Source organism: Ranitomeya imitator, chromosome 4, assembly GCF_032444005.1.
Source record: "Ranitomeya imitator isolate aRanImi1 chromosome 4, aRanImi1.pri, whole genome shotgun sequence".
Taxonomy (NCBI): Eukaryota; Metazoa; Chordata; class Amphibia; order Anura; family Dendrobatidae; genus Ranitomeya; species Ranitomeya imitator.
Window position 1 is genome coordinate 557,251,511 of NC_091285.1, and position 27,508 is coordinate 557,279,018.

A 27,508-nucleotide genomic window follows, 5' to 3' on the forward strand; every position below is an offset into this window, starting at 1 on the left:
GGGGTAAAGGGGTTAAAATAGGAACAAGAGAGCATATTCGAGACATAGAAAAAGCATGAACAGCACAAAATGACGAACAACTGAAAACTTTGCCCAAGCATTTTAGGTGTTACCACAACTGTGATACAAGTAAGCTTTACGTCAGGGCTATTGATCATCAGATCTCTATGGGATCAAGTAGGAGAAATCTATTTAAAATTCTAGCCCAGGCTGAGAGGCGCTTGATATATACTCAACACTGTTACTCCAGCAGGTCTTAATGAAAATTTCAGCTATGGGTCTTTTTTAGAATTTGGGTATCCATTATTAATTATTAAATATATTAGGAATTGGGTGAACTTTTAGTCATTTTATATTGTTATGTTTATTCCCTTCACTCATGTTTTCATCGCTAGTTTTACGTTATTTAAAAATGTATTCATTTTATTATTTTTCATTAATTTAGATTTTGGAGTTTGATGGGAGTGTATCAGTAGGACATCATGCGAATTGAAGTCTAAATTACTCAATGGACAACTGCCTTGCTGTGTGTGGAAGGGCATATATTCGATTGGACTAATTTTGTAACATTAGACAGTTGTTTTTGACTGTGCAATATATCACAGTATTGATATTATTGATAGTATTATAAATACTATATTAATACTATATATATAATACTATAGTATTAGTATAGTATATTATTAGTATTGATAGTATTGATGTAATATATTACATCAATCCTGGACTATCATTTTTAGTATTTTGTGTATGATCAAAGCTATGAACATCTGGGGCCCATAAGATAATACTGTATGACTTCTGAATGTGTGCTTCTATGCCAACATTCATTGAATCTATCGTTTCATAATTTGGTTCACTTTCTGTAATTATATTATGATATGTTGCACTTTATTAGCTACTGTGACTTATTTGAAGCTTTATAGAACTTATTCATATGCAAATTGCCTCTTCTGAGAAAAAGAGGGCTTAAACTCTATAGCACCACCTGTTGGAAGTAGCGATACTACAAGTCACAATCAACTCATTAACGAGTCGTGCAATATGACTTAGTATGAAAGCCAAATTAGAATCTCTATTCGCAGACACGGTGTTTCGGGCTGTTGGCCCTCGTCAGTGCAAAGAATGAAAACTAATTTGGCTAGGTGAGAGACTCTGGACTGGGGTCTAAGGGGTATCGTTTCTCCTTATGGAGAGTGACCTACCATCTCTGGCTTGTCAAGGTAAGGAGGCTTATTCGCCATGCGAATCTGTTTATACCAAGGAAGGTGACGGGCACAAGGGGGCATTCTTTGCGTCTGGAGGAGAGAAGGTTTTTCCACCAACATAGAAGAGGATTCTTTACTGTTAGGGCAGTGAGAATCTGGAATTGCTTGCCTGAGGAGGTGGTGATGGCGAACTCAGTCGAGGGGTTCAAGAGAGGCCTGGATGTCTTCCTGGAGCAGAACAATATTGTAACATACAATTAGGTTCTGTAGAAGGACGTAGATCTGGGGATTTATTATGATGGAATATAGGCTGAACTGGATGGACAAATGTCTTTTTTCGGCCTTACTAACTATGTTACTATGTTACTAATGCTCCTCTGGGAAATATAATATGCAAATTGCCTCTTCTGAGAAAGAGGACTTAAACTCTATAGTGCCACTTGTTGGAAGTGTTGGAAGGATCGCTACTTCCAACAGGTGGCGCTATAGAGTTTAAGTCCTCTTTTTCTCAGAAGAGGCAAGAGACAGAAAGACATTTTTTTCTGCACAAGTCATGAGGCATTGCAAAAATCCCTGGCAGGGGGGAGGAGCAGCTTGGTCAGGATTTGAAGAAGGGAATGATTCATTCAGGAAAAAGAGACTTCCTTTTCTTATATAGAGCAGCGAAAAGAGAAGAATTAGCTGGGTAGAAAGGGTAGAAAGGCAAAATGATCAATTGTAAGCACACAGTACTATATAATATGATGTCTGCACTATAATAATAGGATAATAACTTTGATGGGAGGAGAAGTGCTTCCTTAAATGAAGTGTTACATAATGTCTTGACTAGTGTTGAGCGATACCGTCCGATATTTGAAAGTATCGGATGGTATCGGCCGATATCCGAAAAATATCGGATATCGCCGATACCGATATCCGATACCAATACAAGTCAATGGGACACAAATATCGGAAGGTATTACTCTATGGTTCCCAGGGTCTGAAGGAGAGGAAACTCTCCTTCAGGCCCTGGGTTCCATATTCATGTGTAAAATAAAGAATACAAATAAAAAATATTGATATACTTACCCTCGGTCGCGCCCTGGTTGTCACCGCTGCAACCGCCAATGTTCCCTTCCTGAGAATGAGCGCGTTAAGGACCTTCGATGACGTCGCAGCTTGTGATTGGTCGTGTGAGCGGTCACATGACGCTACCGCGACCAATCACAAGCTGCGACGTCATCGAAAGTCCTTAACGTGCTCATTCTTAGGAATGAGCGCGTTAATGATATTCGATGACGTCGCGGCTTGTGATTGATCGCGTGAGCGGTCACATGACGCTACCGCGACCAATCACAAGCCGCGACGTCATCGAAGGTCATTAACGCGCTCATTCTTAGGAAGGGAAGCATGGCGGTTGCAGCGGTGACAACCAGGGCGCGTCCGAGGGTAAGTATATCAATATTTTTTATTTTTATTCTTTATTTTACACATGAATCTTAATCCCGATACCGATTCCCGATATCACAAAAATATCGGAACTCGGTATCGGAATTCCGATACCGCAAATATCGGCCGATACCCGATACTTGCGGTATCGGAATGCTCAACACTAGTCTTGACACAAACCTCTGAAATTTAAATCTGGTAGATTCATTTAAATTTGTCAGGAAAATTTGAATACATTCAATGTTAATGAAAATAACACCTAATAACCAATAAAAGCCATTTATTATGCTCTGAGGTTTCTCCAGACTCCAAAACGTAATAAAAAGATGGCCATGAAGGAGATAAAAATAATATAATATTATATTCTCCCTTCACTTGTCCTCCTCCCCCTTGTCCTTCACTCGCTTCTAGGCCTCCTAGGCCTCCTGCATCTCCCACTCTGGCTAAACTTCACACATCTATGACATTAGTGCCACCTTGTCAATGTTGGACACACCTAAAGCCTAGGAATCAGCAGCAAAAAGTCAAAGGGAGCAAACTGAGAACAAGGAGGGTAGCTGCCGCAGAAGGGGATGTGAGCTTAATATTTTATTATTCTTAACCCCTTCCTATCAAATAATACCTTGATATCTGTGATCTGATGTCTAATTCCAAAGAAACCCACGTTCTTCTTATATATAAATTACCTCCTCCAGCCTCTAGAGAGGACGCTTGGTAGAAGATAACTCTGCCTCCAGAAATTATTTTCGAGAAGGGGAGTTACCAGTATGAGACAAGTAACTTACATGGAACAGGAGAAATTACATTTTGTCTTCTTAAAAATAAATGTTTGCTTTTCTCAGGTCTGCTGTATTGCAATGATATTACAGCCCTGTCTGCCTGTGAGATAGAAGCTGAAGCTGAGAAGAACCTGCAGATGTGTCAGGTATAATCACACACAGCTCTGCAGTGATATGAGGAGAGCAGAGAGATAACTCCTCCTTCACGTAAAATAAGCTCTGGAGGCAGAGTTATCTTTCAGGCAGCGTCCTCCCCGGAGCCTGGAAGAGGTAATATAAAGTGATAAAAGATGATTTATCCACAAGCTAGCTGATATGAGACACACAGGCAGCACTCTCCTCAGCAGTATATAACCTGCATGCCCATGGAAATAGGTTAGATGGGTCAAATATGGAGACAGATTCCCTTTAACGTTTTAATAAGTGAACTGAATTATATTAAGTCCAGAAAAATATGAGTACTATCTGGTGTCAAATGCTCTTTAACTATTACATTTTAAGCAGAATAAAAAAGGGAAGAGATTATGCTTGTATGGATCCAGTCCACATACAGTGGGGCAAAAAAGTATTTAGTCAGTCAGCAATAGTGCAAGTTCCACCACTTAAAAAGATGAGAGGCGTCTGTAATTTACATCATAGGTAGACCTCAACTATGGGAGACAAACTGAGAAAAAAAAATCCAGAAAATCACATTGTCTGTTTTTTTTAACATTTTATTTGCATATTATGGTGGAAAATAAGTATTTGGTCAGAAACAAAATTTCATCTCAATACTCTGTAATATATCCTTTGTTGGCAATGACAGAGGTCAAACGTTTTCTGTAAGTCTTCACAAGGTTGCCACACACTGTTGTTGGTATGTTGGCCCATTCCTCCATGCAGATCTCCTCTAGAGCAGTGATGTTTTTGGCTTTTCGCTTGGCAACACGGACTTTCAACTCCCTCCAAAGGTTTTCTATAGGGTTGAGATCTGGAGACTGGCTAGGCCACTCCAGGACCTTGAAATGCTTCTTACGAAGCCACTCCTTCGTTGCCCTGGCGGTGTGCTTTGGATCATTGTCATGTTGAAAGACCCAGCCATGTTTCATCTTCAATGCCCTTGCTGATGGAAGGAGGTTTGCACTCAAAATCTCACGATACATGGCCCCATTCATTCTTTCATGCACCCGGATCAGTCGTCCTGGCCCCTTTGCAGAGAAACAGCCCCAAAGCATGATGTTTCCACCACCATGCTTTACAGTAGGTATGGTGTTTGATGGATGCAACTCAGTATTCTGTTTCCTCCAAACACGACAAGTTGTGTTTCTACCAAACAGTTTGATTTTCCATGGTATGCACTGACTTTACCCAGCTCTCCCTGGCTTCTGAATGTCTCTGTATACTGCATTGATTTTCCATGGTATGCACTGACTTTACCCAGCTCTCCCTGGCTTCTGAATGTCTCTGTATACTGCATTGATTTTCCATGGTATGCACTGACTTTACCCAGCTCTCCCTGGCTTCTGAATGTCTCTGTATACTGCATTGATTTTTCATGGTATGCACTGACTTTACCCAGCTCTCCCTGGCTTCTGAATGTCTCTGTATACTGCATTGATTTTCCATGGTATGCACTGACATTACCCAGCTCTCCCTGGCTTCTGAATGTCTCTGTATACTGCACTGGCTTTTCTATGCTTCCCCTGGATCTGAGTGTCTTGGTGCAGCACATATAATCCTTTTAGTATGCTTTCTCACCTATGAGCTTGTTTCCATGACCTGTTTTCATGTATCCCATTGTGTGATCCTGGCATCTCTTTGAGTGGTCAGTCTTACCCCTCCCTCACTTTATGACCTTTGCTTAACTCTCTACATCTGGTCTCCCATACCCAGCCACCCCCTCATTCACACCTGATTGCCCTTAACTGGGGATATATTCACATGCAGGAGTCTGCTATAGACTCAGTCTGCTGCAAATCATCTTTTAACTTCCATCTTTTAAATTACATCTTTTTAATTATGATTCTGAATTAGACTGAATTGGACTGGAATTGACTGGAAGGTAACAGACTACTAACCACTACAATGTTTCGGTTTCTTTTCTCTTTCACCCCCATACTACTTTCCTTCTTACAATCTCCTGCAATCCCTCCTCCTAGTAAGGAACTAGTCATTTCTCCCTCAATACTCCCCAGCCATCTCACCTTCTCCTCAGAACTGTTCCTCCACATACAATCCTTTTTATCCAGACACACACGGCCGCATCATGTCCTATCCTGCTCCCACCTTCTAATATTCTGTCTGCTACTCCTCATTGCTGGTGACATATCCCCAAATCCTGGCCCTCCTCAATTCATCCCCACACTCGTTTCTAACCCCCTGCCACGATCCTCCGCATGTTTTCCCAACCACGACAACCTCATACCCATTCATCCAGCCCCCACTCCCCAGCTCCCCCTACTTGGAGCACTATGGAACGCACGCTCCATCTGCAACAAACTGACATTTATCCATGACCTCTTCATCACCAACAAACTCTCCTTCCTCGGCCTCACTGAAACCTGGCTCACCCCCTCTGACTCGGCCTCTCCAGCTGCGCTCTCCTATGGCGGATTCCACCTCTCTCACACCCCTCGCCCCAGCAACAAACGCGGTGGAGGAGTTGGCTTGCTCCTGTCCGACACCTGCTCCTTCACTCCAATCCCGCTACCACCCTCCGCTACTCTTCCCTCGTTTCAGGTGCACTCTGTCCGCATCTATTCCCCCTCCAACCTCCAGCTGGCTGTCATCTACCGCCCCCCAGAACTAGCCATCTCCACCTTTCTCGACCACTTCACTTCACCACCTGGCTACTTCATTTCCTCTCTGTTGACATCCCCACTATCATCATGGGTGATTTCAATGTCCCCATTGACACTTTCACCTCAGCTACCTCTAAACTTTTATCACTGACTGCCTCCTTTGGCCTCACTCAATGGTCCTCTGAGGCCACTCACAAAGATGGCCACACGCTGGACCTCATCTTCACCCGCCTCTGCTCCCTTACTAATCTCACTAACACACCCCTCCCCCTGTCCGACCACAACCTACTGACATTCTCGTCCCTCTCCTCTCCTAGTGTGCAACCCCCACTCCACAAACTCACACACCCTCGCAGAAATCTCAAACATCTCAACTTACAATCACTCTCTGAGTCCCTTCTCCCTCTCACAGACATAGCTTCCCTTCATGACACAGATGCTGCTGCCACTTTTTATAACACCACAATAACAACAACACTCGATTCGGCCGCCCCACTCATGCATAGTAAAACTCGTACAATTAACAGGCAGACCTGGCTGACCAGCCTGACCAAAGAATTGAGACGGGCTTCCAGGATTGCTAAGCGGAGATGGAAGCGATCCCACTCTGCCGACCACTTCACTGCATACAAGCAGTCCCTCGCCAGCTTCAAGTCTGCGCTCACTGCCGCAAAACAAACTTACTTCTCATCCCTCATATCCTCCCTGTCTCACAACCCTAAACAGCTTTTCAACACTTTCAATTCTCTACTCCGTCCCCCCGCACCTCCTCCCTCCCCCCTCATTTCTGCTGATGACTTCGCCTCTTTCTTTAAACAGAAGATCAATACGATCAGAGAAAGCTTTGGCCCACAGCGCCCACTGCCCCTCTTAGCTGCTCAACCCTGCTCCTCCAAAACCAGCTTCTCCACCATGACAGAAGATCAGCTCTCCACCCTCCTGTCAAGATCACACCTCACCACCTGCACGCTTGACCCGCTCCCATCCCACCTCATCCCTAACCTTTCCACGGTCTTCATCCCAACCCTAACGCACCTCTTCAACCTCTCACTCACAACAGGTGTCTTTCCCTCATCCTTCAAGCATGCCAAGATCACACCCATCCTCAAAAAGCCCTCCCTCGACCCATCCTCTGTGTCTAGCTATCGCCCAATATCTCTTCTCCCTTATGCCTCCAAATTGCTGGAGCAACACGTCCATCTTGAACTGTCCTCCCACTTCTCCTCCTGCTCCCTCTTTGATCGGTTACAATCAGGCTTCCGTTCCCATCACTCAACTGAAACTGCCCTAACTAAAGTCACCAATGACCTACTAACTGCCAGGAGCAAGCGACACTACTCTGTCCTCCTTCTCCTGGACTTGTCTTCTGCCTTTGACACTGTTGACCACTCCCTTTTGCTACAAATCCTCTCATCCCTTGGCATCACAGACTTGGCCCTTTCCTGGATCTCGTCATATCTGACAGACCGAACATTCAGTGTCTCCCTCCCCCACACCACCTCCTCACTTCGCCCCTTGTCAGTCGGTGTTCCTCAAGGCTCTGTTCTAGGACCCCTACTCTTCTCCATCTACACTTTCGGCCTGGGACAGCTCATAGAATCCCACGGTATGCAGTACCATCTCTACGCCGACGACACGCAGATCTACCTCTCCGGACCTGACCTCTCCTCCTTGCTTACCAAAATCCCGCACTGTCTGTCTGCCATTTCAGCCTTCTTTTCTGCTCGCTTTCTACAACTGAACATGGACAAAGCAGAATTCATCATCTTTCCCCCATCTCACTCTACCCCTCCACCACATCTATCCATCAATGTCAATGGCTGCTCACTATCCCCAGTCCCACACGCCCGGTGCCTCGGGGTGATCCTCGACTCTGCCCTCTCTTTCAAGCCACATATCCAAGCCCTTGCCTCCTCCTGTCGTCTCAAACTCAAAAATATTTCCCGGATCCGTGCTTTCCTTGACCGCAACACTGCAAAAACGCTAGTGCATGCCCTTATCATCTCCCGCCTCGACTACTGCAACCTCCTACTCTCTGGACTCCCCTCTAGCACTCTGGCACCACTCCAATCCATCCTACACTCTGCTGCCCGACTAATCCACCTGTCCCCCTGCTATTCCCCAGCCTCTCCCCTGTGTCAAGCCCTTCACTGGCTTCCTATCGCCCAGAGACTCCAGTTCAAAACCCTCACACTGACATACAAAGCCATCCACAACCTGTCTCCTCCATACATCTGTGACATGGTCTCCCGGTACCTACCTACACGCGACCTCCGATCCTCGCAAGACCTCCTTCTCTACTCCCCTCTCATCTCTTCTTCCCATAACCGCATCCAAGACTTCTCCCGTGCTTCCCCCATACTCTGGAACTCTCTACCCCAACACATCAGACTTGCGCCTACCATAGAAACCTTCAAAAAGAACCTGAAGACTCATCTCTTCCGACAAGCCTACAGCCTGCAGTGATCCTCAACCTACTGAACAGCCGCACAGCCAGCTCTTCCCTCTCCTAGTGTATCCTCACCCACCCCCTGCAGACTGTGAGCCCTCGCGGGCAGGGTCCTCCCTCCTTATGTACTCGTGTGCCTTGTTATCTGCTCATGTTTAATGTAATTGTCTATATTTGCCCCGTATTCACATGTAAAGCGCCATGGAATAAATGGCGCTATAAAAATGTATAATAATAATAATAATAAACAGTTCCAGTTTGGTTTCATCAGACCATAGGACATTCTCCCAAAACTCCTCTGGATCATCCAAATGCTCTCTAGCAAACTTCAGACGGGCCCGGACATGTACTGGCTTAAGCAGTGGGACACGTCTGGCACTGCAGGATCTGAGTCCATGGTGGCGTAGTGTGTTACTTATGGTAGGCCTTGTTACATTGGTCCCAGCTCTCTGCAGTTCATTCACTAGGTCCCCCCGTGTGGTTCTGGGATTTTTGCTCACCGTTCTTGTGATCATTCTGACCCCACGGGGTGGGATTTTGCGTGGAGCCCCAGATCGAGGGAGATTATCAGTGGTCTTGTATGTCTTCCATTTTCTAAATATTGCTCCCACTGTTGATTTCTTCACTCCAAGCTGGTTGGCTATTGCAGATTCAGTCTTCCCAGCCTGGTGCAGGGCTACAATTTTGTTTCTGGTGTCCTTTGACAGCTCTTCGGTCTTCACCATAGTGGAGTTTGGAGTCAGACTGTTTGAGGGTGTGCACAGGTGTCTTTTTATACTGATAACAAGTTTAAACAGGTGCCATTACTACAGGTAATGAGTGGAGGAAAGAGTGGACTCTTAAAGAAGTTACAGGTCTGTGAGAGCCAGAAATCTTGATTGTTTGTTTCTGACCAAATACTTATTTTCCACCATAATATGCAAAAAAAATGATAAAAAAACAGACAATGTGATTTTCTGGATTTTTTTTTCTCAGTTTGTCTCCCATAGTTGAGGTCTACCTATGATGTAAATTACAGACGCCTCTCATCTTTTTAAGTGGTGGAACTTGCACTATTGCTGACTGACTAAATACTTTTTTGCCCCACTGTATACATTTTCAATTGCATTGCATAAATAACTATTAATTGCTGATCATTAATATGACTCTTTGACTTAACTATTGGCTTTTTCATAAGATGAAGACAGGCACAGATGGTGAACCTAACACTCATGGACCAAACAAAAGAGACCTTGGAAGTGATTTGCAGATTCTCTAACATACATATAGGAAAATGGTTGGAATTATTTTGGTTTTATTACTTGCAGATGATTTTATCAGTTGGCGTACTGCCATCTAGTGGTTACTGGTTTGCTTAAATAAAATTTAAAAAAAACAAAACAAAAAGTGCTCAGTAAGAAAGGCTTAGCAAGAAAACCACAAACTAATACAGCATGAACAGATGTTCTTGTGTGGTTTACAAAAATCCACTGTAATATTAAAGCTTCGCTAACACGTTCAGCAGTTAGGAAACTCTAAACTGCTGTACACGATTGCTCCTTTGCTACACTTATGCTAAATAAATAATTTGGAAATGTAATGAGAACAGATTGCTGTTAGCAGTGGCATACGTGTTTTATTGTACGTTTGGTTCACACTGCTGTTAGCGTGTTTTGTGCTGAATGCTTAGTATTGCATTATTACTCAAGACATGTAGGTCCAGCCGTCACTAAAGTTTATATGCCATATGTTAGAGAACATAATGTTTTACTGATGGTCACTAGAAAAGTATTTATGATGTATTAATAATATCCTGAAACAAATAATATTACAATTCTGCAATAATATCCATAGTCCTGTAGTTATGTTCCCTGCCCTGTAATAATGTTCAAAATCCTGTAAAAATGCCCTCAATATTGTAATAATGTCCCCAAATCTGAAATAATGTCCCTTAGGTTGTAGTAATGGTCCTGTCCAATAATATTATACCCTGTTCTGTAATAATGTCTCTGATCCTAATGTCCCTTGTCCTGTAATAATGGTTTCCATCTTGGAGTAATGTCCCCATCCTTGTCCTCATCTTATAGTGATGTCCCTATACTTGTTGCCATCACATAGTAATGTTCCCATCCTTGTATGCCATTATGCAGCCTCCTGCATTGTAGCCTCCTTTCTAAGACTCTCACACCCCTCTAATCTATCCTAAATTCTGCTGCTAGACTAAACCACCTGTCCCCCCACTATTTCCCAGCCTTTCCTCTCTGCCAATCCGTTCACTGGCTTCACATTACCCAGAGACTCCAGTTGAAAACCCTAACCATGGCATACAAAGCCAACCACATCCTGTGTCCTCCATATACCTGTGACCTAGTCTTCCAGTACTTACTTGCACACAACCTTCTATCCTTGTTGCCATCGTATAGTAATGTTCCCATCCTGGTTGCCACCATAGAGTAATGTCCCCGTTCTTGTTGCCATCATATAGTAAAGTCACCATCCTTGTCTCCTTCTTGCAGTAATGTTCCCATCCTGGTCCTCTTCTTGTAGTAATGTCCCCATCCTGGTTGCCATCATATAGGGAAAAGTGAAGATTCGCTGCAAGTCTGAGGATCTTTGAGTGTAGCTGGATCAAGCTGCTTGGAGGAAATCATCAAACCAGGAATTGAAGCTCGATGGAGATAATTTGCATATTCCTGGTGCATTCTGGGAAGAGTGAAGAGCCGCCGTGAGTCTTAGGATCTTTAGGTATAGTTGAATCAGGCTGCTAGGAGGAATCTTTACGGCGATTCCACAGAAATTTGTTTTGCTCAACATGGAAAAGGAGATTACCCATATGTTGTTCTGCAATGCGCGCAATATGTTTACAGATTTGCTGAGCAAAAGACGAACTTTACATGCGAAAAAATACAAGCTTGTGACTTTATTAGCGGAAAAAGTGCAAAGACTTCAGGAAAGAATAGCTACACTGAAGCTCATCAAAGAAGATGAGGATTTCCTTGCCAGAGCAGAAAAATCTCTTCAGAATGTTGCAAGAGAAGAATTTTTCAGTGCTCCTGCAGAAGGTAATGGCAAAGTAGAAATAACTATTCAGAATGTTCTATGAAAAGTACCTTTCAGCATACCTGCAGAAGAGAAATGGAAGCATGGAGGATGAGGAGGAAGTCAGCATCCATAACGCTGAAGAACCACTACCAGGATCTTATGCTGGACGAGTATGAAGATGTACATCAATAAAGTGCTTTGCCCACAAAGAACACCCCAATAGGGACTCCCGGGATTTCCACATGCGCACCACCGGTAATATATGCCTAACTTTACTTTATAATTTATACTTGTTAGCAGGCAGTGTAGTTCATACTTATATCATTGGCAGTTCTACTCCCTTCAGAATATATTGGTTGCTGATCCTGTCTTTTCTCAGAGTGGCATTACAGCTGCTGTGAACACATGCTCAGCACCTTATTACTGAAACCTTTACTCTGCCTTTTGTTTTTTTCATGGTTCACTGCTTTATCGTACCATATTTTCAGGTCCTTTCCACATTTCTACTCATAGAATTGTTTACACATCAGCACTATTCACTTTGGATTTTTTTAAACCCCTTCATGACCAAGCCTATTTTGACCTTAATGACCTGGCCGTTTTTTGCAATTCTGACCAGTGTCCCTTTATGAGGTAATAACTCAGGAACGCTTCAACGGATCCTAGCGTTTCTGAGAATGTTTTTTCATGACATATTGGGCTTCATGGTAGTTGTAAATTTAGGTCGATAATTTTTGCGTTTATTTGTAAAAAAATGGAAATTTAGCTAAAATTTTGAAAATTTCGCAATTTTCAAATTATGAATTTTTATTCTGTTAAACAAGAGAGGTATGTGACACAAAATAGTTAATAAATAAGATTACCCACATGTCTACTTTACATCAGCACAATTTTGGAAACAACATTTTTTTTTTTGCTAGGAAGTTATAAGGGTTAAAATTTGACCAGCGATTTCTCATTTTTACAACGAAATTTACAAAACCATTTTTTTTAGGGACCACCTCACATTTGAAGTCAGTTTGAGGGGTCTATATGGCTAAAAATACCCAAAAGTGACACTATTCTAAAAACTGAACCCCTCACGGTGCTCAAAACCACATTCAAAAAGTTTATTAACCCTTCGGGCGCTTCACAGCAGCAGAAGCAACATGGAAGGAAAAAATGAACATTTACCGTATATACTCGAGTATAAGCTGAGATTTTCAGCCCAAATTTTTGGGCTGAAAGTGCTCCTCTCAGCTTATACTCGAGTCACGGTGGGCGGCAGGGTTGGCGGGTGAGGGGAAGAGGGCGCTGAGGCATACTCACCTAGTCCCGGCGCTCCTGACGCTGCCCCTGCCTGTCACACTGTCTCCGGGTGCTGCAGTTCTTCCCCTGTACAGCGGTCACGTGGGACCGCTCATTAGAGAAATGAATATGGACTCCACTCCCATAAGGGTGGAGCCACATATTCATTCCTCTGAGCGGTGCCAGTGACTGCTGACAGGAAGAGCTGCGGCACCCGAAGACAGTGTGACAGGCAGGGGCAGCGTCAGGAGCGCCGGGACTAGGTGAGTATTTTATATTCACCTGTCCGCGTTCCACACACCGGGCGCCACTCTGTCTTCGCGTCCTCTTGCACTGACTGTGCAGGTCAGAGGGCGTGATGACGCATATAGTGTGCGCCGTCCTCTGCCTGATCAGTCAGTGCAGAGAGACGCCGAGACGGGACGCTGAGGAGCTGCAAGCAGCGAGGTGAGTATGGCTTTTTTTTTTTATTACTGCAGCAGCAGCAATGGCACAGCTTTATATGGAGCATCTATGGGGCAAAAATGAACGGTGCAGAGCACTATATGGCACAGCTATGGGGCAAGAATGAACGGTGCAGAGCACTATATAGCACAGCTATGGAGCAAGAATAAACGGTGCAGAGCACTATATGGCACAGCTATGGGGCAATAATGAACGGTGCAGAGCACTATATGGCACAGCTATGGAGCAAGAATGAACGGTGCAGAGCACTATATGGCACAGCTATGGGGCAATAATGAATGGTGCAGAGCACTATATGGCACAGCTATGGGGCAAGAATGAACGGTGCAGAGAACTATATGGCACAGTTATGGGGCAAGAATGAACGGTGCAGAGCACTATATGGCACAGCTATGGGGCAATAATGAACGGTGCAGAGCACTATATGGCACAGCTATGGGGCAATAATGAACTGTGCAGAGCACTATATGGCACAGCTATGGGGCAATAATGAATGTTGCAGAGCACTATATGGCACACCTTTCTATGGTACATCTATGGGGCAATAATGAACGGTGCAGAGCACTATATGGCACAGCTATGGGGCCATAATGAACGGTATGGAGCATCTATTTTTATTTTTGAAATTCACCGTTAGCTGCTGCATTTTCCTCCCTAGGCTTATACTCGAGTCAATACGTTTTCCCAGATTTTTGTGGCAAAATTAGGGGGGTCGGCTTATACTCGGGTCGGCTTATACTCGAGTATATACGGTAACTTTTTAGTCACAAAAATGATCTTTTAGCAACAATTTTTTATTTTCCCAAGGGTAAAAAGAGAAACCGGAAACAAAAGTTATTGTACAATTTGTCCTGAGTACGCCGATACGCCACATGTGGGGGATAACCACTGTTTGGGCGCACGACAGGGCTTGGAAGGGAAGGAGCTCCATTTGACTTTTTCAATGAAAAAATTGGCTCCAATCTTAAGCGGACACCATGTCGCGTTTGGAGAGCCCCTGTGTGCCTAAACATTGGAGCTCCCCCACAAATGACCCCATTTTGGAAACTAGACCCCCTAGGAGCTTATCTAGATGCATAGTGAGTACTTTTTTTCACAAAAAATTTCATTTAGCCTCAATTTTTTTCATTTTCACATGGTCAACAGGATAAAATGGATCCTAAAATGTGTTGGGCAATTTCTCCTGAGTACACCGCTACCTCATATGTGGTCACAAACCACTGTTTGTGCACACGGCAAGGCTCGGAAGGGAAGGAGCGCCATTTGACTTTTGAATGAAAAATTAGCTTCAATCATTAGCGGACACCATGCCGTTTGGAGAGCCCCTGTGTGCCTAAACATTAGAGCTCCGCCACATGTGACCCCATTTTGGAAACTAGACCTCCCATGGAACTAATCTAGATGTGCGGTGATCACTTTAAGCCCCACAGTGCTTCACAGAAGTTTATAACGCAGAGCCGTGAAAGTAAAAAATAATTTTTCTTTCCTCAAAAATTATGTTTTAGCAAGCAATTTTTTATTTTCACAGGGGGAACAGAGAAATTGGACCCCAATATTTGTTTACCAGTTTGTCTTGAGTATGCTGATAACCCATATGTGGGGGTAAACCCCTGTTTGGGCACACATCGGGGCTCGAAAGGGAAGTTGTGATGTTTTGAAATGCAGACTTTGTCTGTGGGCATCACGTTGCGTTTGCAGAGCCCCTGATGTGCCTAAACAGTAGAAACCCCCCACAAGTGACCTCTTTTTGGAAACTAGACCCCCCAAGGAACTTATCTAGATATGTGGTGAGCACTTTGAACCCCCAAGTGCTTCACAGAAGTTTACAACACAGAGTCTTGAAAATATAAAATAATTTTTCTTTCCTCAAAAATTATGTTTTAGCAAGCAATTTTTTTATTTTTGCAAGGGTAACAGGAGAATTTGAACCCGTATAGTTGCTGCCCAGTTTGTCCTGAAAATGCTGGTACCCCATATGTGGGGGTAAACCACTGTTTGGGTGCACATTAGGGCTCGGAAGGGAGCACCATTTGACTTTTTGAACTCAAGATTGGCTGGAATCAATGGTGGCGCCATGTTGTGTTTGGAGACCCCTGATGTGCTTAAACAGTGGAAACCCCTCAATTCTAACTCCAACACTAACCCCAACACACCCATAACCCTAATCCCAACTCTAGCCATAACTCTAATCACAACCCTAACCCCAACACACCCCTAACCACAACCCTAACCCCAACACACCCCTAACCCTAATCCCAACCCTAACCCTAATCCTAACCCTAATACCAACCCTAACCACAACCCTAACCCCAACACACCCCTAACCCCAACACACCCCTAACCCTAACCATATCCCTAACCACAAGCCTAATCTTAACCCTATTTCCAACCCTAGCACTAATTCCAACCCTAACTCTAATTCCAGCCCTAACCCTAAGGCTATGTGGCCACGTTGCGGATTCGTGTGAGATTTTTCAGCACCATTTTTGAAAAATCCGAAGGTAAAAGGCACTGCGTTTTACCTGCGGATTTACCGTGGATTTCCTGTGTTTTTTGTGCGGAGTTCACCTGTGGATTCCTATTGAGGAACAGGTATAAAATACTGTGGAATCCGCACAAAGAATTGCCATGCTGCGGAAAATTCAATGCAGCGTTTCCGCGCGGTATTTTCTGCACCATGAGCACAGCGGATTTGGTTTTCCATAGGTTTACACAGTACTGTAAACCTGATGGAAAACTGCTAGGAATCCGCAGCAGCCAAATCTGCACCGTGTGCACATACCCTAACCCTAGTTCTAACCCTAATTCTAACCCAAGCCCTAATGCTAGCCCTAACCCTAACCCTAGCCCTAACCCTAGCCCTAACCCTAGTTCTAACCCTAGTTCTAACCCTAACACTAGGGGAAAAATAAAAGTAAATATATTTTCTTTATTTTATTATTGTCCCTACCTATGGGGTGATAAAGGGGGGGTTAATTTACTTTTTTTTATTTTGATCATTGTGATAAGTTTTATCACAGTGATCAAAATGTGGAACGAATCTGCCGGCCGGCAGATTCGGTGGGCGCACTGCGCATGCGCCCGCCATTTTGGGAGATGGCAGCGCCCATGAAGAAGACGGACGGACACCAGGAGGCTCGGTCAGTATGAGGGGGTTGGATCGGAGCACGGGGGGGTGGATTGGAGCACGGGGGGTGGACAGGTGGATGGGGGGAGCGGACAGGAGCAGACCACAGTACAGGACAGAACGGAGGACTGGGGAGGAGATCGGTGGCGCGGGGCAGATCAGGGTTTCCAGCCATGGCCGATGATATTGCAGCATCGGCCATGGCTGGATTGTAATATTTCACCACTTTTCATAGGTGAAATAGTACAAATTGCTCTGATTGGCTGTTTCACTTTCAACAGCAAATCAGAGCGATCGTAGCCACGGTGGGGCGAAGCCACCCCCTGGGCTGAAGTACCCCTTCCCCTGTCCATGCAAATCAGGTGAAATTGGAGTTAACCCTTTCACCCGATCTACAGGGACGCGATCCCTCCATGACGCTACATAGGCGTCACAGGTCGGATTGGCACCGACTTTCATGACGCCTAAGTGGCATCACAGGTCGGGAAGGGGTTAAAGAATATCTGCTATATGGTAGTGTAATATTGTGTACATTATTTTGGGCTATACCATGTGATGGGACCTAATTTTTGAAATCTGACCAGTGTCACTTTATGTGGTAATAACTCTGAAACACTTCAACATATCCCATTGATTTGGAGACTGTTTGTTCATGACACATTATACTTTATGATAATGGTAAATTTAGATCAATATGTTTTTTGTTTATTTATAAATAATATAAATTTGACAAAAATGTAAAAAAATAGCATATTGTGTGCAATATGTTTACAGATTTGCTGAGGAAAGGACAAACTTTACGTGCCAAAAACACAAGCTTGTGACTCTGTTAGAGGAAAAGGTGCAAAGTATTCAGGAAAGAATAGCTACACTGAAGCTCATCAAAGAAGATGAGGATTTCCTTGCCAGCAGAAAAATCTCTTCAGAATGTTGCAAGAGAACTTTTCAGGGGTCCTGCAGAAGATAATGACAGATTAGAAATAACTATTTAGAATGTTCGAAAAGAAGCACCATTCAATGTACCTGTAGAAGAAGAGAAATGGTAGCATGGAAGATGAGGGGGCAGTAAGCACCATAACGCTGAAGAACCACTACCAGGCTCTTACACAGGACGAGTATGAAGATGTACATCAAAAAAATGCTTTGTCCACAAAGAACACCCTTGTAGGGACTCCTGGGATTTCCACTTGCACACCGCCGGTAATATATGCCCAACTTTAACTTTACTTACTACACAGAAAACACCCCAGTAAGAGACTGGTAGCTCTGTTGAAACTGGATAAGAATTCAAGGAGAAATCAGAAAGGACACTATTGTAGGTGTTTACAATAAGCCACCTGGACAGACTGAAGATATGGATGAACTCTTTTTACATCTGATGTCTCTGTTCTAAAAAAAACTACGACATAGTGATCAAGATAGAATTTAACTATTCAGATATTTGTTGGGAATCTCTCAGGAAAAAGAACTGGTTACAGAAAATTCTTATCTTCTCTTGCTGACAACGTTATCTTTGAAAAGGTAGAAGAGAGAGCAAGAGGATCTGCAATCTTGGACCTAATTCTTACCAACAGGGATGAAATGGTTGAGGAAGTGAAGGTGGCTGGGAAATTAGCAGGCAGAGACCATGCTATCCTTGAATTTTGGATTACAAGAGGATGAAGGCCAGTGAGGACTCAGACTTTAAGGTTCATCTTCAGAAAGACAGATTTTAATGGACTCAAAAAAAGTGTAGGAAAGGTCCAATGGCTGAATGTTCTAAAGGACAAAAATGTCTAAAAAGGATGGGAGATATTGCTAAATTTAATTCTCACTACACAACTCATAACAATTCCAAAAAAGGAATAAGTAAGGGGGGTTGTGGAAACCACAAGAAAACGACAAAAGACCAAAATATAGAAAATACCAAATAAATCTTTATTAATGTACATCACATACAGATGAAGATAAAAACCGGACCAAAATACAGGACAAAGTGCCAGACGGTGAAACACACAGGGACACTGCCACCTGTGTGAAGCAAAAGACGTGCGACTGGGGAACTGGCTATAAAGGGTAATAATACAAAACAATGCAGAGAGGTACAAAAAAGTAAAGGGATAGAGCTCATGAAAAACTGATACATAAAAATGGTTCCGCCTGTTACGGATGTAAACCATATATTCCTGGACATAAAACCCTATATTTAATTATGCACTATCAATGTGGCACTATGGTAAGTGAAAAAAATCTGTCAATGCCACCCTGGGCCCACATATAGGCTAAATTGAATAGGGAAAAGCCTGTATAAAACAATCACATAGCAGGAACGGGTATACCAAGTGTCCAGAGCTACTGTCCCATAATCACTACCCACCGGATGTAAAGACTCCCCACATGGTATAGGCAGCAAGGCTGCTGAAATGATATACCTGCTGTAGCCAAGAGGAGGAATCAGCTCAGGACCTCAGACCGCACGTCCGCCCGACGCGCGTTTCGGAGAAGAACTCCTACGTCAGGGGGCGTGTTAGAAGCGGTCACATGCCAGGTTAAATACTCTGCTACAGGATCAATGTGCGGCGCGCACCGGAAATGACGCAGGCGCTGCCGGGGCAACATGACACTCACAGCGGCGGCGTCACGCGAGGGCGACGCCAAAACCATGGCAACCGCCCAAGCATACAGACGCCGCAAGCCGCCCAGAGTGATAGTGTCCAGCACGCATGCGTGCAGGTGCCACCGCACAGATCCAGGACACATAAATACCCACATAGATAAGGCAAGACTGGCTGCATAGGCCAAGTACTGGGTCACAATGAGGACATATTCATAGAAAAGTGCCGCATATATATACAGAATCGTGAAATGAACAAAGCATGAGACCGAACTTGACACAAAAATGTACACCTGATAACCAACACATAATAAAAGCTAGAACAACTAACATTACAACAAGTACCAAAATTGGACAGTGGCGAGAAACAAAGAAACAGAAAAACAACAAACATCACACACAAAATATGCGTATTACTAAAACAAAGTCTCCGCCAGATGGAGGCGGACCGAAGTAATTGTGGTATATTCATGTCATCCTGATGGAATACTCAATGAGACACGATAGATCTTGCAAAGATACACCCAACGGTCCGACCAATCCTTGTAGTATACCTAGCTGGAAAATGGGTTAAAAACAACGTTAAAATCAAGTACTGGCGCAGTACACCATATGTCCCACCATCAATCGCGTCATACCAGTGATCACAGAAACGGCGCAAAACTTATGGTCTCATTGAGACCGTTTGGGTGGACACTATTCAGTGTCCACATCCAGCGAGTTTCGAGCTGTGCCAAACTTTGAGAGATCTTACCACCTCTTATACCGACTTCAACCATATCGATACCCTTAACACGTAGCAACCTACTATCGCAATTATGATGGACCCTGTTGTGAATTCTGTGGCTGAGTTCACTTCTGTGGTCACAAGTGGTATTGCAGTCTCTGGGCTTCCTCCCTCAGGTGTTTTGGTGAGCGCGTTGGCTGCCTTGCTATTTAGCTCCACCTGAGTCTGTCTTCCTTGCTCCTTGTCAATGTTCCAGTGTTGGATCTGAGCTACTGCATCTTTCCTTGGGCCTGCTGCTCTGCTAGATAAGTGCTTCTAGTTTGTTTTCTGTTTTTTCTGTCCAGCTTGTTATTATCTTTTGCTGGAAGCTCTGAGAAGCAAAGGGGTGCACCGCCGTGCTGTTAGTTCGGCACGGTGGGTCTTTTTGCCCCTTTGCGTGGTTTTCGTTTTAGGGTTTTTTGTAGACTGCATAGTTCTCTTTGCTATCCTCGCTCTGTCTAGAATATCGGGCCTCACTTTACTGAATCTATTTCATTCCTACGTTTGTCTTTTCATCTTGCTAACAGTCATTATATGTGGGGGCTGCCTATTCCTTTGGGGTATTTCTCTGAGGTAAGTCAGGCTTGTATTTCTATCTTCAGGCTAGTCAGCTCCTCAGGCAGTGCCGAGTTGCATAGGTAGTTGATAGGCGCAATCCACTGCTGCTTCCAGTTGTGTGAGGATAGATCAGGTACTGCAGTCTACAGAGATTCCACGTCTCAGAGCTCGTCCTATTGTTTTTGGTTATTGCCAGATCTCTGTATGTGCGCTGATTACTGCACGCTGTGTTGCCTGATTGCCAGCCATAACAGTACAAGGAGCCAACCAATGATTCCCAATAGAGGGAAAAAAGAAATCCTGACATCATTTTTTTTTCTTAGCTCTGTCTTCAGTCTTTTTTTTCCCCTAGACATTAGAGTGCTTCAGGACACAGCTGTGGACATGGATATTCAGGCTCTGTGCTCCTCAATGGATAATCTCGTTGTTAGTGTTGAGCGATACCGTCCGATACTTGAAAGTATCGGTATCGGATAGTATCGGCCGATACCCGAAAAATATCGGATATCGCCGATACCGATATCCGATACCAATACAAGTCAATGGGACATCAAGTATCGGAATGTATCCTCATGGATCCCAGGGTCTGAAGGAGAGGAAACTCTCCTTCAGGCCCTGGGATCCATATCAAAGTGTAAAATAAAGAATTAAAATAAAAAATATTGTTATATTCACCTCTCCGGCGGCCCCTGGACATCAGCGGGAGGATCCGGCGTCCGGCACGGCTTCTTTCTTCAAAATGCGCGCCTTCAGGACCTGTGGAATGACGTCCCGGCTTCTGATTGGTCGCGTGCCGCCCATGTGACCGCCACGCGACCAATCAGAAGCCGCGACGTCATTCCTCAGGTCCTAGAAGGCGCTCATTCTAGGACTTTAGCTGAGGAATGACGTCGCGGCTTCTGATTGGTCGCGTGGCGGTCACATGGGCGGCACGCGACCAATCAGAAGCCGGGACGTCATTCCACAGGTCCTGAAGGCGCGCATTTTGAAGAAAGAAGCCGTGCCGGACGCCGGATCCTCCCGCTGATGTCCAGGGGCCGCCGGAGAGGTGAATATAACAATATTTTTTATTTTAATTCTTTATTTTACACTTCCGATACCGATACCCGATATCACAAAAATATCGGATCTCGGTATCGGAATTCCGATACCGCAAGTATCGGCCGATACCCGATACTTGCGGTATCGGAATGCTCAACACTACTCGTTGTAAATGTACAAAAGATTCAAGATACTATTGATCAGAAATCGATGCTAGAACCAAGAATTCCGATTCCTGATTTGTTTTTTGGTGACAGAACTAAGTTCCTGAGCTTCAGAAATAATTGTAAGCTATTTTTGGCCTTGAAACCTCATTCTTCTGGTAATCCTATTCAACAGGTTTTGATTATTATTTCTTTTTTGCGCGGCGACCCACAGGACTGGGCGTTTTCTCTTGCACCAGGAGATTCTGCATTGAGTAATGTTGATGCATTTTTCCAGGCGCTGGGATTGCTTTACGATGAGCCTAATTCAGTGGATCAAGCTGAGAAAAATCTGCTGGCTTTATGCCAGGGTCAGGATGATGTAGAAGTATATTGTCAGAAATTTAGAAAATGGTCAGTACTCACTCTGTGGAATGAATCTGCACTAGCGGCTTTGTTCAGAAAGGGTCTCTCTGAAGCTCTTAAGGATGTAATGGTGGGATTTCCTATGCCTGCTGGTTTGAATGAGTCTATGTCCTTGGCCATTCAGATCGGTCGTCGCTTGCGCGAGCGTAAATCTGTGCACCATCTGGCGGTATTGTCTGAGAGTAAGCCTGAGCCTATGCAGTGCGACAGGACTATGACTAAAGTAGAACGGCACGAACACAGACGTCTGAACAGACTGTGTTTCTATTGTGGTGATTCTACTCATGCTATTTCTAATTGTCCTAAACGCACTAGGCGGTTCGATAGCTCTGCCGTTATTGGTACTGTACAGTCCAAATTCCTTTTGTCCATTACCTTAATGTGCTCTTTGTCATCATATTCTGTCATGGCGTTTGTGGATTCAGGCGCTGCCCTGAATCTGATGGATTTGGATTATGCTAAACGTTGTGGATTTTTCTTGGAGCCTTTGCGGTGTCCTATTCCGTTGAGAGGAATTGATGCTACACCTCTGGCCAAGAATAAGCCTCAGTACTGGGCCCAGCTGACCATGTGCATGGCTCCTGCACATCAGGAAGTTATTCGCTTTTTGGTACTGCATAATTTGCATGATGTGGTCGTGTTGGGGTTGCCATGGCTACAAACCCATAATCCAGTATTGGATTGGAACTCTATGTCGGTAACCAGCTAGGGTTGTCAGGGAGTACATGGTGATGTTCCATTTTTGTCTATTTCGTCATCCATTCCTTCTGACATCCCAGAGTTCTTGTCGGACTTTCAGGATGTATTTGAAGAGTCCAAGTCTGATGCCCTTCCTCCGCATAGGAATTGTGATTGTGCTATCGATTTGATTCCTGGTAGTAAATTCCCTAAGGGTCGTTTATTTAATTTGTCCGTACCTGAACACACCGCTATGCGCAGTTATGTGAAGGAGTCCCTGGAGAAGGGACATATTCGCCCATCGTCGTCACCATTGGGAGCAGGGTTCTTTTTTGTAGCCAAGAAGGATGGTTCGCTAAGACCGTGTATTGATTACCGCCTTCTTAATAAGATCACTGTTAAGTTTCAGTATCCCTTGCCATTGATTTCTGACTTGTTTGCTCGGATTAAGGGGGCTAGTTGGTTTACTAAGATTGATCTTCGTGGTGCGTATAATCTGGTGAGAATCAGGCAGGGAGATGAATGGAAAACGGCATTTAATACGCCCGAGGGTCATTTTGAGTATCTGGTGATGCCGTTCGGACTTGCCAATGCTCCATCTGTTTTTCAGTCTTTTATGCATGACATTTTCCGTGAGTATCTGGATAAATTCTTGATTGTTTACTTGGATGACATTTTGATCTTCTCAGATGATTGGGAGTCTCATGTGAAGCAAGTCAGAATGGTTTTCCAGGTACTGCGTGCTAATTCCTTGTTCGTGAAGGGATCAAAGTGTCTCTTCGGTGTGCAGAAAGTTTCATTTTTGGGGTTCATCTTTTCCCCTTCTACTATCGAGATGGATCCGGTTAAGGTTCAGGCCATCCAGGATTGGACTCAGCCGACATCTCTAAAAAGTTTGCAGAAATTCCTGGGCTTTGCTAATTTTTATCGTCGCTTCATCTGTAATTTTTCTAGCATTGCCAGACCATTGACCGATTTGACCAAGAAGGGTGCTGATTTGGTTAATTGGTCTTCTGCTGCCGTGGAAGCTTTTCAGGAGTTGAAGCGTCGTTTTTGCTGTGCCCCTGTGTTGTGTCAACCTGATGTTTCTCTTCCGTTCCAGGTCGAGGTTGATGCTTCTGAGATTGGTGCAGGGGCGGTTTTGTCACAGAGAGGTTCTGGTTGCTCAGTGTTCAAACCATGTGCTTTCTTTTCCAGGAAATTTTCTGCTGCTGAGCGTAATTATGATGTGGGCAACCGAGAGTTGCTGGCCATGAAGTGGGCATTCGAGGAGTGGCGTCATTGGCTTGAGGGTGCTAAGCATCGCGTGGTGGTTTTGACTGATCATAAGAACCTTACTTATCTTGAGTCTGCCAAGCGCTTGAATCCTAGACAGGCCCGTTGGTCGTTATTTTTTGCTCGTTTTGATTTTGTGATTTCATACCTTCCGGGCTCTAAAAATGTGAAGGCGGATGCTCTGTCTAGGAGTTTTGTGCCCGACTCTCCGGGGTTATCTGAGCCGGCGAGTATCCTCAAGGAAGGAGTCATTGTGTCTGCCATCTCCCCTGATTTGCGGAGAGTGTTGCAGAAATTTCAGGCTAATAAACCTGATCGTTGTCCGGCCGAGAAACTGTTCGTCCCTGATAGGTGGACTAGTAAAGTTATCTCTGAACTTCATTGTTCGGTGCTGGCCGGTCATCCAGGAATCTTTGGTACCAGGGAGTTGGTTGCTAGATCCTTCTGGTGGCCATCTCTGTCACGGGATGTGCGTGCTTTTGTGCAGTCCTGTGGAATTTGTGCTAGGGCTAAGCCCTGCTGTTCACGTGCCAGTGGGTTGCTTTTGCCCTTGCCGGTCCCGAAGAGGCCTTGGACACATATTTCGATGGATTTCATTTCTGACCTTCCCGTTTCTCAAAAGATGTCTGTCATTTGGGTGGTCTGTGATCGCTTTTCTAAAATGGTCCATCTGGTGCCCTTGGTTAAATTGCCTTCCTCCTCTGATTTGGTGCCTTTGTTCTTCCAGCATGTGGTTCGTTTACATGGCATTCCTGAGAATATTGTTTCTGACAGAGGTTCCCAGTTTGTCTCGAGGTTCTGGCGAGCCTTTTGTGGTAGGATGGGCATTGACCTATCTTTTTCCTCGGCCTTCCATCCTCAGACTAATGGCCAGACCGAACGAACCAATCAGACCTTGGAAACATATCTGAGATGTTTTGTTTCCGCTGACCAGGATGATTGGGTGTCATTTTTGCCGTTGGCTGAGTTCGCCCTTAATAATCGGGCCAGCTCGGCTACCTTGGTCTCTCCATTTTTCTGCAATTCTGGGTTCCATCCTCGTTTCTCTTCAGGACAGGTTGAGTCTTCGGACTGTCCTGGTGTGGATTATGTGGTGGACAGGTTGCAGCAGATCTGGACTCAGGTAGTGGACAATTTGACCTTGTCCCAGGAGAAGGCTCAGCTTTTCGCTAATCGCAGACGCCGTGTGGGACCCCGACTTCGTGTTGGGGATCTGGTTTGGTTATCTTCTCGTCATATACCTATGAAGGTTTCCTCTCCTAAATTTAAACCTCGTTTTATTGGTCCGTATAGGATTTCTGAGATTCTCAATCCGGTGTCTTTTCGTCTGACCCTCCCAGACTCCTTTTCCATACATAATGTATTCCATAGGTCGTTGTTGAGGAGATACGTGGCACCTATGGTTCCATCTGTGGAGCCTCCTGCCCCTGTTTTGGTGGAGGGGGAATTGGAGTATATTGTGGAGAAGATTTTGGATTCTCGTGTCTCTAGACGGAAACTCCAGTATCTGGTCAAATGGAAGGGTTATGCTCAGGAAGATAATTCCTGGGTTTTTGCCTCTGATGTCCATGCCCCAGATCTTGTTCGTGCCTTTCATGTGGCTCATCCTGGTCGGCCTGGGGGTTCTGGTGAGGGTTCGGTGACCCCTCCTCAAGGGGGGGGTACTGTTGTGAATTCTGTGGCTGAGTTCACTTCTGTGGTCACAAGTGGTATTGCAGTCTCTGGGCTTCCTCCCTCAGGTGTTTTGGTGAGCTCGTTGGCTGCCTTGCTATTTAGCTCCACCTGAGTCTGTCTTCCTTGCTCCTTGTCAATGTTCCAGTGTTGGATCTGAGCTACTGCATCTTTCCTTGGGCCTGCTGCTCTGCTAGATAAGTGCTTCTAGTTTGTTTTCTGTTTTTTCTGTCCAGCTTGTTATTATCTTTTGCTGGAAGCTCTGAGAAGCAAAGGGGTGCACCGCCGTGCTGTTAGTTCGGCACGGTGGGTCTTTTTGCCCCTTTGCGTGGTTTTCGTTTTAGGGTTTTTTGTAGACTGCATAGTTCTCTTTGCTATCCTCGCTCTGTCTAGAATATCGGGCCTCACTTTACTGAATCTATTTCATTCCTACGTTTGTCTTTTCATCTTGCTAACAGTCATTATATGTGGGGGCTGCCTATTCCTTTGGGGTATTTCTCTGAGGTAAGTCAGGCTTGTATTTCTATCTTCAGGCTAGTCAGCTCCTCAGGCAGTGCCGAGTTGCATAGGTAGTTGATAGGCGCAATCCACTGCTGCTTCCAGTTGTGTGAGGATAGATCAGGTACTGCAGTCTACAGAGATTCCACGTCTCAGAGCTCGTCCTATTGTTTTTGGTTATTGCCAGATCTCTGTATGTGCGCTGATTACTGCACGCTGTGTTGCCTGATTGCCAGCCATAACAGGACCCTGAAATGCCTGGGTATCGTTTTTAATGTATCAAGATCCACCACCTGTGTTGCCGCCTCGATCCCCCGAACATGCTCCCTCACTCTAATTTTCAACTGTCGCAAGGTCAACCCCACATAGATGAGTGGGCATGGACACGAAGCGTAGTAAATAACGTTTTTTGTCGTACACGTAATTGGTTTTAATATTTTTAAACATTTTAGACCAGAAGAGTCTACAAAGGTGTCCTCCCGTTCAATATTTTTACAGGCCACACATTGGCCACACGGACGACATCCGCCTCGTACTCTCAACTCAGAGGCATACGGAAGTGTTCTCTGGGGATTACCAACGTAATGACTCCTTACGAGATGATCACGTATGTTTTTGGCCCTCCGATAGGTGATCAAAGGATGGTCAGGGAGTAGTTTAGCTAGGGTGGGGTCAGTCCTAAGTATGGGCCAGTAGCTCTGGACACTTGGTATACCCGTTCCTGCTATGTGATTGTTTTATACAGGCTTTTCCCTATTCAATTTAGCCTATATGTGGGCCCAGGGTGGCATTGACAGATTTTTTTCACTTACCATAGTGCCACATTGATAGTGCATAATTAAATATAGGGTTTTATGTCCAGGAATATATGGTTTACATCCGTAACAGGCGGAACCATTTTTATGTATCAGTTTTTCATGAGCTCTATCCCTTTACTTTTTTGTACCTCTCTGCATTGTTTTGTATTATTGCCCTTTATAGCCAGTTCCCCAGTCGCACGTCTTTTGCTTCACACAGGTGGCAGTGTCCCTGTGTGTTTCACCGTCTGGCACTTTGTCCTGTAGTTTGGTCCGGTTTTTATCTTCATCTGTATGTGATGTACATTAATAAAGATTTATTTGGTAAGTTCTATATTTTGGTCTTTTGTCGTTTTCTTGTGGTTTCCACAACCCCCCTTACATGTTAGTGTAACGACTCAGTGTATTTTAGTCCGGCCAGCACACGTTTGTGCACACGTAGGTATATCACCCACGTGATGTGGCCACGTAATACCGTTTTCCTCACTTGGTTTCAAAAAAGGAATAAGTGGAAGCAT